The following is a 10,730-nucleotide window of genomic DNA, read 5'->3' as shown; positions in this document are numbered from 1 at the left end:
ATATATATATATATATATATATATATATATATATATATATATATATATATATATATATATATATAGGAAATGAGGGACTCGTAGAAAATAACACAGAAATAAGGATTGGCAGTCAAGAAGACCTTTGCTTTCCGAGGTCTTCTTGACTGCCAATCCTTATTTCTGTGTTATATATATATATATATATATATATATATATATATATATATATATAAGACAGAAAATAAGGGTTGGCAGTCAAGAACACCTCGGAAAGCAAAGGGGAGGTTGTGGTGGGTCATAGAAAGAGATGAAGAATTTTTTGAGTCGAAAAGAAAGTGGTGAAAAAATGCCCGCCGGGTGGGATCCGAACCCACGACCTCCAGAATACCGGTCTGGTGCGATAACCACTACGCTACCGGCGGGGCTGTTTCCCCAGCACTTTCTCGGGTATTTATGTTAAGGTATTTTTGTTTCCTGCACTTGGGGGTGGTGGTGGTATATATATATATATATATATATATATATATATATATATATATATATATATATATATATATATATATATATAACACAGAAATAAGGGTTGGCAGTCGAGAAAACCTCGGAAAGCAAAGGGGAGGATGTGGTAGATCATTGAAACAGATTAAGAATTTGGAAAGAAAGAAAGAAAGTGAAGAAAAAATGCCCGCCAGGTGGGATCCGAACCCACGATTTTTTCTTCACTTTCTTTCTTTCTTTCCAAATTCTTAATCTGTTTCAATGATCTACCACATCCTCCCCTTTGCTTTCCGAGGTTTTCTCGACTGCCAACCCTTATTTCTGTGTTATTTTCAACGAGCCCCTCATTTCCTATTCTGATTCGCTACATGCATAGCGAGGGCCTCTGTTCTGGCAGTCTTGTTGCCAAAGGGAGCTTAAGAGGGTTCAAAGCTGGTCGACCACTCTGGACATGTCGTAGACACTCGAGTCACGACCCGGGGGTCAAAAAGAAGGTCCCCTTCACCCCGATTAGTCCGAATGGCGCTGGCTACCACCCCCAAGCACAGGAAACAAACATACCTAACATAAATACCCCAGAAAGTGAATGGGAAAATCGCCCCGCCGGTAGCGTAGTGGTTATCGCACCAGACCGGTATTCTGGAGGTCGTGGGTTCGGATCCCACCTGGCGGGCATTTTTTCTTCACTTTCTTTCTTTCTTTCCAAATTCTTAATCTGTTTCAATGATCTACCACATCCTCCCCTTTGCTTTCCGAGGTTTTCTCGACTGCCAACCCTTATTTCTGTGTTATTTTCAACGAGCCCCTCATTTCCTATTCTGATTCGCTATATATATATATATATATATATATATATATATATATATATATATATATATATATATATATATATATATATATATATATATATATATATATATATATATATATATCAGTGAGTCGAACCGAAAAAAAAATATGGGTTCGGGACGTTGAACGGGTTCGCGAACCTGCTCGGTAATTATAAATTACCAACTGGAACATCTTCAAAATTAATCAAGAATAAAACATCTGTAATCAACACATACGAAATGAGATAGATCGTTGTGGAAGGCTCAGGGGTGATTTCAACAATGAATGGTTCCTTAATGTGCACTCAATGTTTACCTCACCGGTGTTTTTGCATTCGGACCTTCTCTAAGTTTCGTCCGACGCAGTCAGTGTAAAATCCGCGCACTCCTTACAAATCCGCTTACAAGCAGAACTCGTTAGCTATCAGGCCACCTCGGTGTGTAAGCAAGTAATTGAAGCGACCATGCAGACAAAATACAGCTTTGTTTATATGAGAGAACCAGCCTTTGGTAACTAACTCTACTTAGACCCTTAAGATACTTTTCAGTAAACAAGATACGGAAAATGAAAAACACTTCACGTAGCGGAACACCAGAACGACGTGATAGGAGAAATATTTTTTTTTTAAAGAGTTTGCTGTGTCTTACATATATGCTAGCTTTTAAGTGCCTCGATCAAACTGGATGAATCATGGTGCTGCCTTTCGTCGGTGGCTGCCAGTCATTCAAAACTAATTATCTAGCACAGTATATTACGTGGATGTCAAAAGGGATGACCGAGAGGGTAACAACTTCTTACGGTAAGCACCCTAGAAATGGTGGTGGAAAAGCAGAACCTCCGTTACGCAAAGCGAGCTCTAAGTCCACCGGGTGGAACTGACACCCCCAGTGGGTTCGCTCGGGAGGAGATCCTGCTGCGGATGCTTCGAGTTGGGGTTAGCCTTCTGACGCTTGGCCTGCCTGCCATCTAGCGCCGTCCCTGTGCGACCACCTGTCCCTTTTGTACGCTCCCTGCTTCAGGTAGTAACACTAACCACCTTTTGTGGAACTTCAGCACTTAAAACCAGGCTCATGCAACATCTCTGGCTCACAATTAAGGCTCTACAATGAGACCCCAGATCTAACGCGGTGGATATAGGGCCCCCAGCACCAGTCTTTTCTCGCATTCCTGCACGAGACAGGTGCAGTGCTGTACCTGTAAGGTATTACTTTTATGACGTAGGATATTCTCTCAAAAAAAGAAGTTGTCACTTATTGATCTGTTTTCCAAAATAAATAGATTATTGCATTAAAGTTCCGTTAAAATTAGTATCGTTGTTACTCGTGCAAAGAAGTTTTTTTGCAATACCAACTTATTTTTTGCTTAAGTTTTTATGACCCCTTGAACAGCTACTGCGGAAATCAAAGTAAGCGCTAGTCTGCAACTACCCAAAGGCTAGCGATACCACAAAGCGTATGATGAACCGGGAAAAAAACTCAGCATTTTCCATTGCCTGCTTTCCTCCCAGTTTATAAGCTTTTTTTCTGTACAGCGCCAAAATTCGTAGTCTTGGCAAAGTCGCAAAGTTAAAAACACAAGGGATGTGCAGGGAAAGGATTAACAAAATCGGGAGGGCACTCGAAAAACGGTAGAATCGAACATGTTAGTTCTTCTGAAAAGATTACCACAGAAACAACATTTTGAAACGCGGTTGTATATTTATTTACTCAAATTATTTGCCAGGAAAGGATCATATAACAACGAGATATCCCTTGCAATCCGTTAGCCGTAACGTGCACGTGATTGGGAAAACATTAGTTATGCAAATAATAATGATAATGCAGTATTGATAAAAATAAAACCTGGTATTATGTTGGTTACAGCGCTACTGAGCTTTAAAGAAATCCCCCATTATATATAATTATAGTTTCAACTTGGTTACCAAAACTGCCTGCAAGGTCAGCTGTAGCATCATCACTCGTGGATTATTATCATTATTACAATGTAGCTTAAGAGTGCTGCTGCAGTGCCGTGGTGACGGCGCTACTGGCGTTTACAAAACTTCACCTTCACACATCATAATATGAAATATCTACATTCGTATTGTGCAGCCATATAAAATTGGCACCCGTGAGAAAGATAATCACACAGCAAGGAAATATTGTGACAATAGCTATAAAGCACCACCCCACACATGGGTCATTTTACGGCACTAATAGGATGCACTTCCCGACTGGGCGGACTAAATACGACCGAGTAAGCAAGTAAACACTCACCTTCCATTTACAGAAAATAGAAGGAAACATCCTGAATGGACATTTAATGCATATTGCTTCCGCTAAGACAGACCTTAAATAACAGAAACGAGCAACGATAAAACAAAACATTTTTTTCTTGTTACATCATCCAACAGAAACGTAAAAGCAGGACTGTTGCTCTTTTACTTTTCTTTCCAGTTAGCACGGATCACCATAACATTGTCAAGAGTATTCTCGGAGAAATTAACGCGTTGAGGAGAAAGTATAAACTTTAAGCCAGAAAAATTTCTCTCTACGTTCACTGGAGTCCCTGGGCACGCCAGAACAACTTTAGGCAGTTCGGAAAGCTTGGCGCGTTCCAGTCGTTGCGTCTCCACACAGGCAAGGACGTTTTCATCCTTCCTCAGCCTTTTTTTTTTCTTTCGAAGTCGCTCGATCAATGCTGCCGCTATCGAATTTATTGCCCTTAGTTTTCGTAATTTTCACCCCTTGTGATTTTTCCTTTTCCTTCAGCCCAGCGTCCAGTTCATCATCGCTGCCTATATAGATGTCGGACTTTCTCGGCATTCGTTGGCGTCACGGTTGCGGAGTGTATTGTTGGTCCATGCGTTACTCCAGTGAACTCGTACTTGTTGCTTGTCATCTTCAGACAGCAGAATGTTGTACCGCGGATCAAGGAAGACCACCGCTCTGAAGGCATCATTCTGAAGAAGTAAAGTATCCCTTGCCTTGAGTGCGTCCACAACGGACCGTGCAAATGTTTAATCCACTTTGCCTGTGTCTATAAAGCTTTTCATCCAAGCGCCGTGGAAATCACCGACTGTCATCTGTTGTGACTGCAGCGTGAGCTTTGTCTTCTTTGCCGGTGGAGAGCTCGTACATTGCCCTCTATTCTACTCTATTCCTCAACGGCAATAAACAATTCACGATTTGTGGCCGACATCTCCACACAAAAACCCCCAAGTTCGAGCAAACGTTCCAACATATCATGGGTGGAGTGCCAGTCAGCTGGGCAGTTCAGGATAGGCTTCCTTAAGTTAAGCTTTTTATCATCATCATTACATTTGGCCACCGAAATGTTTTGCAAACTTTTCTTGCTTTCGCAACAGTGGATTTGACCAAGGAGTCCTTCATCGCGTCGTCAACTGCTACCTGCAAGGTATGTGCTGTGCATCGCACTCCTCTCAGTACACCAGGCCATGGTACTGTGTCGTTAAACGGGTCATCACTTGTCGCAGCTCCGCGTCCTGATTCCCAGTGATCTCGATTGATTGATTGTGAGGTTTAACGCGCCAACGCAACGCAGGCGATGAGGCACGCCGTAGTAGAGGGCTCCGAATTATTCTTGACCACCTAGGGATCTTTAATGTGCGCTGAAATTTCGTACACACGGGCGTTTTCGGTTTCTGCCGCCATAAGAAAAGCGGCCGCCGGGGCGGGGAACCGAACCCGCGTCCTCGTGCTCAGAAGCACAACGCCTTAGCCACTGAGCCACCGCCCCAATGATCTCCCCTTCGTCATTACTTCCCAACTGCTGCTGCTGATCTTCCATGAGCGACTTCACTGACTTCACTAGGTTGGTGCGTTTTCTGTAGTGATGCTGTACACTTGGCACAGCTCGACGTCGTACGTTGCCAATACTTCAAGCAGGACGCTCTGCAAATAGCTAGCTGTGTGCCCTTCCTTCAACTCTTTGATCGCGAGCGTCCGGAGGAGAATTTTTTGGAAACGAACTGCAGGTTGACATCAAGCATTGTTCCGTCCATACGGGTGATATAATTAACTTTAAGCGACATCAGCCTTCCCTTCACTTGCTGCCGAATTTCTTTGCGCATTTCATCGGGCAAAAAAGCTACTCTTGTACGAATGTTTTCGGCGTTTGTGACGGTCTTTGTGCTAAGACCATCTAGAAGGGATCAAGAATTTTTCGAAAAACGGAGTCTTCCATCAGCGCGAATGGCCTGCCATTCACACTACACAGCTCTATACAAGCGCTCACACTGATTTGATCACTTATCGACACTTTTGCCGTGCCAGTTGGTAGCATAGCACTGAGCGTCTGCTGCCCAGTGAGGTCGTTGTGCTGAGCTTGCTTCTGCACCTGTAGAGGCCTTGCAGACTGAGTCTGCAACAACCTTCCTGTACACCTCGTAATGATACCTCTGCTGGTGTCGTTAAATTTAGCAGTATGATTGTGGAAAACTCAGAGCCGTCTCGAAGTTCACAGCCCCTACCGTCAAAAAGAGCATTCGGCGCTTCTTAGGGCTTAGCTCTTATTATCTAAGGTTTATCGCCAACTTCTTGTACATAGCCGGCCCACTCACGCACCTCCCACGTCATGGTGTTGCTTTCGTCTGGTGCGACGAACAACAAAGGAGGTGGAAAACAAAAATCCATAACTATTAACCTATCTAAGTTCTACCTATCTTTTCGAAAATATTTGAAAGGGTCATCAATGACTAACTTCTTCGAAAAGCACCAAATTCTAAACAATGCTCAATATGGTTTCCAAAAAAACAAGAGCACTGAAACGGCACTAGTTCATATTAAAGAAAAAATAGTTGAAAACATTGAAAAGAAATCACTAACACTTGCATTATTCTTAGACACTAGGAAGGATTTCGGCAGTGTCCAGCATAACATTCTCTTAAAGAAACTTGAGTGCTACGGTGTGCGCGGGGTCTCACTAAGCATAATGAAAAGTTACCTAGCTGACAGAACCCAGTACATTTGCGTTGGTAATATATTTTCTACTAAAATGAAAATAACCAGTGGCGTTCCGCAAGGCTCCATTCTGGGACCGCTCCCGTTTCTTATATATATAAAGGAAATAACTACGATACCCCGCTTAACCGTCATGATCATGTACGCTGATGACACAAATATTTTTTTTTTCCAGGACAACAAAAGAGTGTTTAGAACAAGCTGCAAATTCCTACCTCCTAAAGCTTTATAACTGCCTCCAAAACAACCAATTAGGTCTAAATACAAGTAAAACAAAGTACATAATATTCAAACCAATACATTAGAGAGATTCCTACAACATCAGTATAATCTAAAATGGTACCACATTGGACCGCGTAGTTGAATAGAAATTCTTCGGGGGTCTGGTTTGCGGAAGACCTTACATGAACTGCGCATGTCAATAGCCATCGATCCGATATATCACGTGTTACCGAGCAAATTTATCGAATACACACACTGCTACCCAACTGGCTGAAAACGACATTATATTATTCCCTTTTCTATTCTAAGCTACGGAATCCTGGTATGGGGCACCACAAGCGCGTATAACTACACTATGTTAATTATTCTGCAAAAAAAAAATTCTGCGAATGTGCGAAAATTTCAAAGGGAATAGGCGAGATCTAAGAACGCGACCACTCTTCATTAAATACAACATGCTGAAAGCCGACGAAGTTTGTTATTTTAAGCTTCTACAGTGGATTTACAGGAGCAGGATATATATTGTCACGAAGCCAAGGACGACGCAGTTGTTTGAAAAAGAAACAAGTTTATTGGAGCGAACTTGTGCTCCCCTAACAACTGAAAAGAATACAGAGGCGGCAAAGCAGCGGTCAACAAAGTGACGTACGTGCGTCGGCGAGCGTCGCAGAATCGAATGCCCCGGCGTCTGCTGTGCAGGCTTTTATCTTTCGGCGCGAGGGTTTCTGGGACCGTCGATTCGCATCCAGAACATTGTAGATCACAGAAGATTATTCTGGGCTAGCGGCGTTAGGGCGAAACACTCTGCTTATCTGAATGAGATAGCCCGTGCGGCATAAAAATAAAGAATGGAACACGCGCTTCGCATGGGACACAGATAACAGAGACGGGCGCGGCCGGGCATTAAAAACAAACAATAAATAAACAAACCCGTACATGGTTCGCGGCAATATTACCATCTGAAAGTGCAGGCGAATATAACATCCGGAATCCAAAACGAAGGGCATTGCCTATAAGGATGAATTACGGCAAGCAAACTATTGATCTTCAGTCAACGAAAGGGCTAAATATGCAAGAACTAAATGTAAATATTCGTGACGTCCCATCCACTTTAAAAAAGAACCGCAGGACGCTTTTAGCAAACACAAATGTTTCTGGGATAACTCGGTAACCTGTGTTTCTATACAATGTACATACTTGGTTTGTTTTATGGACTAGAAAAATGGGATCAAAACAGCTGTGAAAAACTTTGATATCTGCCAGAATGCATCGCCATGAATGAACCTCAGAACAAATTATATCTTTTTGGTTGTGTGTGTTTATTATGGTTTACGTTTTTGTATTTTCTTTCGTGTTTGTTACTTCTAAGCTAATGAAAACTTATCCTTGATGGTAAGGCTCGTAATGTATAAACTGAGAAATGCTCATGTTCATGTTTTTTTTTTCTTCATTTGCAGAAATATTCTGCTACTTTGTTGAAACTGATAAGTGCACGGTTTCAATGTTTTCCTTTCTGCATTATGCTGCGAGTTACTGTGTTAAAACTGTTTAATGTATTAAGTGAATTGATGTATTAACGCGGGAAGGGGGCCGGGACCCCGTCAAGCGGTTTTCGCCTTTAGCCCTGGTCTCCTGTTAGACATGTACACTGTTGAGAAATAAATAAATAAAGAAAGAAAAAAAAAGGCCTTCGATGAGCTCCGGCGTCGCTTGGAGACACCACCTGTGCTGGCCCACTCCGAAGAAGGTGCACCGACAAAGGTCCATACAGATGCCAGCAACGTGGGACTTGGTACTGTTCTACTCCAATGGCAAGGCGGTGCCGAGAGAGTTATCGCATACGTGGGCAGGACGCTGTCAAGGGCAGAAAGTAACTACTCGGCCACGGAAAAAGAGTGCTCGCTGTTGTCTGGGCCCTTCAAATTCCTACCTTACCTGCATGGACTCACTTTTACTGTCGTCACTGACAACCATTCTCTTTCCTGGCCCATGAACTTGAAAAACTTGTCCAGTCGTCTAGCACGCTCGAATTTAAGGCTTTAAGAATTCTACATGACCGTCGTATATAAATCCAGGAAAGGGCTTTCGGACGCAGTCTGTCTCTCGCAATCTTCTCTTGGTCCTTCCCCCCTGGTGACGAAGAGGACAACGACGTTGCGCTCATCGTCATCGGAGTTCTGAACGCCCCAAGAATTTCAGAACAGCAGCGTGAGAATACAGAAGTACGTCCTCTCCTCTATTTCACAGAAGGCCACACTACCACCACACCGAAGACATTTGCCAGAGGGCTGTCAGCGTTCTGTCTTAGGGAAGGTGTTCTATACAAAAGAATTCCACCTCAAAAAGGAGCAACTATCTACTGGTTATTCCTAGTTGTCTACGGAGCGAAATCGTGTGGTCCTGCCAGGACGAGCCGACCGCCGGGCACTTCGGTTACGCGCGTAGGCTGGCCAGGATTAAGCAGAGCTATTACGGGCCAAAGCGGTCAGCAACCGTGCAGCAGTATGTGCACTCCTGTCGTGATTGCCAGCGACGATAAGCACAACCTGGCCGGCAAGTCGGACTGTTGCAGAACATTCAGGTTCCCAGCGTGCCGATCAGAGCAGGTCGGTAAGGACGTGCTCGGTTCTTTCCCAAAATCTGCAGCTAGTAACAAGTGGCTAGTCGTTAGTGGCACAGTTTTTCCTAACGAGGGTCGGGCTTCGTCATGGTCCACCCGCAGTCGTGATAACTGACCGGGGAATGGCGTTCATGGCGCAGCTGCTTTGCGAAGTACTAAATTTGAGCGGAACGTCTCGCCGGAGGGTAAGCGCATACCACCCTCAGACCAAAGGCCTAGCTGAGCACTTGAACAGAATGATCGCCGCCATGCTCAGTATGTACATCGATGCGGAACACAAGGCCCGGGATGCAGTTTTGCTGTACGTAACTTTTGCGGATTTTTGCGTATAACAAGGTGCAACAAGGACGCAGACGAGGCCGTTCACACTGCTTTACGGTAAAAAACCTGCTACAGTGCTTCACGCCATCCTTCTAGCCAACACCAACTACCGCCAAAACACCACCGCTCACGAGTTTGTGCACCGCGCCCAAGAAGCGCGCGCGCTGGCATGCCAGCGCATACAACACCACCAGCGTGTGACGCCGCTTGGTACGACCTCCGGCATCGAAATGCGACATTTGCCCCTGGGGATCAGGTCTGGCTCTGGACTCCACTCAGGCGCCGGGGACTATCGTAAAAGCTAATGCGTCGCTACTTTGGACCGTACACGGTGTTACGACAGCTGGGCGATGTCGCCTACGAAGTCGCACCAACCAGCCCTAACACCTCGGGACGTTATCGATCTCTGCAGACCTGAGGATGAGCACGCTATGAGCATGAAAAAATACTTCGGGCGATGGCACCCAATGCACCACCTCAAACAGCGGGCTCCTTTCCCGAACCTCAGTGCAGCATCGAGTCGATGCCTTTTCAAGAAGGGGTAGTGTCACGTGTGCAACGGAGTCGCCTCCACGCCAAAAGTCTACAAAGACTAAGGGGCATTCCCCCTGTGTGGGTACGTGCCATTCAGTAGACGACTGCGAAGAACCGCGTTGGCTTGCGGCTCGTGATTTTGGTTTCATTCGCCATATTGGTGGTGAAAATTAATCCGAAGCGCTCCACTACTGTGCGCCTCATCGCCTGCGTTGCATCGGTGCGTTAAACCCTACAATCAATCAATCAATCAATCAATCAATCAATCAATCAATCAATCAATCAATCAATCAATCAATCAATCAATCAATCGATTTCGATTCACCATATTATCACCACCCTGTCCTTTCCCTGTCTTCCTTCGCCAGTTGGTCACTTCGCCTAGTACATGCTTTGCCCCCTGCGTCTTCGTGAAGACAACTTACGTGCGTCGCTGTATACAAGACGCAACAACATAAAATGCGGAGTGCGTGCCTGCCATGAAAATCGTAGATAACCCTCGTTACGCTAACCTATCACGGATAAGCGCATTTGGTACAAGCAGCGATGCCAAGGGTGTTATTTTACGAAGTCGAGTTTGCTTCCAGCCCGATTTGCGCAAACACCAGACCGTGTAGCTTCTTTCCTGGATAAAGTCAATCTTACCTGGCAAAAGAAAAAAATTGTGACAGTTGGCATTTTATGTTCCTTGTTGAGAGCGACGTAGGAGCGGATAAATAAAAGAACGACATTGCGTGGGCAGACATTGCGCCCGCGGAAAA

At 44.5% G+C, this 10,730-nt stretch overlaps 1 non-coding gene across 1 annotated transcript; it reads right to left on the bottom strand.

Moving 5' to 3' along the window:
* Positions 1 to 331: 331 nt before the first annotated feature.
* On the bottom strand, positions 332 to 404 carry Trnat-ggu (transfer RNA threonine (anticodon GGU)). The gene has a single exon. It is a non-coding gene; the product is annotated as a tRNA-Thr (tRNA).
* Positions 405 to 10,730: the final 10,326 nt, after the last annotated feature.

Source organism: Haemaphysalis longicornis, unplaced genomic scaffold (genome assembly GCF_048455015.1).
Source record: "Haemaphysalis longicornis isolate Haplotype H1 unplaced genomic scaffold, Haemaphysalis longicornis Haplotype H1 scaffold_2, whole genome shotgun sequence".
NCBI lineage: Eukaryota > Metazoa > Arthropoda > Arachnida > Ixodida > Ixodidae > Haemaphysalis > Haemaphysalis longicornis.
Note: the sequence above shows the minus strand (reverse complement) of the source record. Positions and strands in the feature narration are given on the sequence as shown.